General features: G+C 37.2%; 1 protein-coding gene across 1 annotated transcript in view; it reads right to left on the reverse strand.

The window, feature by feature from the left end:
• The window catches only part of LOC116031522, a 4,091-nt gene extending 3,392 nt beyond the window's left edge, over positions 1-699 (reverse strand). The window contains exon 1 of the mRNA XM_031273746.1: positions 450-699. The gene's annotated coding sequence lies outside the window, so the exon portion shown is untranslated. The remainder of the gene's footprint in view (positions 1-449) is intronic.
• Between the last annotated feature and the right edge of the window lie 762 nt (positions 700-1,461).

A 1,461-nucleotide genomic window follows, 5' to 3' on the forward strand; every position in this document is an offset into this window, starting at 1 on the left:
TTTTTTTTTTTTTTTTTTTTTTGTGTCATTATTGCTGCAAACTATTAGCAGAGTTGACAAAACAACAGTGAGGTCCTGCATTTGGAATGGGTGAAGTAGCTTCCTTTAGAATAATATGTGTAGCTCATGTGTGTAAATGTTTGAAAAATTACATAAATAGCAAAACCTTAGATCACATAGAATAAGATGCAGTATTTACAAAAGCACAGGTCACTCACTGATGCTTCAAAATAGAAATGTACACTCTCAAACCTATAGAGAAATAAAATCAATCAAGGGCTTAGATGCATCTGGCCCCCTCCTCCTAAATGAAAGACTGAGAAAGATATTCAAGTCAACTAAGCCTAATCCCAAACAAGACTAGATTGGCAATATGGATTTTATTCTCCATTCAGCTATGTCTAGAACTAGTTGGAGGCATAACCCCCTGCCAATAGCCAAGTACTTACCGGCGGTGGCGAACTGATCGACGGCAGTGGGCACACCGGCGACGGCGGTGGGTGAAACGGCGAACTGGTCGACGGCGAAAGAGGAGACGGGGGGCGAATGCGGTGGCCGAACTGGGCGACGGCGCGGCAGGGTCGACGGTGGGCGACGGCGCGGCTGGGCGAACTCGGCGATGGTGTGGGCGCCGGCTGAATTAGGGCTAAGGCCTAAGGGAGTAAGGGTGACCGAACAACAGAGCTTCGACGGACTTCAGCAGACGGAGCAGACTCGCACTTTAGGGAGTTAGGGTTTATTACTTTTAACTTTTAATTCAATTCGATTTTTTTTTAATTATTGGGGTTTTCGCTCAAAACGATATTGTTTTGAGCGAAAAATCTAATTAAAAAAAAAAACTAAATTAACTGGTTCAAATTCATAGGAAATCGGCCGACTCGGCTGATTTCGCCGCCTAACTGGCCGGCGAATTTTTTTGCCGCCTAACAGTGAAAACGGAACAGTTGTACAATTCATTGAATGTGCATTTATTAATACGCACGTATTTAGGCATATATTTAATAGATTTCTAAATATTTATGATTACACATTTAGTTAAATTTATAATTTCATTATCATAATTATATTTCATATTTCCTTAATTATAATTAATGGAATTGCATTTAGAAAAAAAAATTAATTTTTAAATTTTGTATTTAGTCCCTAATTATATTTAGTTATTTAGGCAGATTTCAAAATGTTTCTGAATTTTCTTGATAGTGTAATGTATTATTTTTATTGTTATTTAAATTTTTGAATTTATTAAGATCGTCTTAGAATCCATCCATCAAAAACAGCATTTTCAACAAAATTATTTGGACAATATATGGACCCAAACAAATTGAACCATAATCTGTGATAGCAAGTACTTGCTTGATCAGTATCCAAAAGATATTACAACCCTCCGAGCATAAAAATATTGGCAAAAAGTCTTTTAATTTCCACATTGTACCAAGGCAAATGAAAGAAAGTTTATCACAA

The sequence above is a fragment of the Ipomoea triloba genome, chromosome 10 (genome assembly GCF_003576645.1).
Source record: "Ipomoea triloba cultivar NCNSP0323 chromosome 10, ASM357664v1".
In the NCBI taxonomy this organism is placed as follows: Eukaryota; Viridiplantae; Streptophyta; class Magnoliopsida; order Solanales; family Convolvulaceae; genus Ipomoea; species Ipomoea triloba.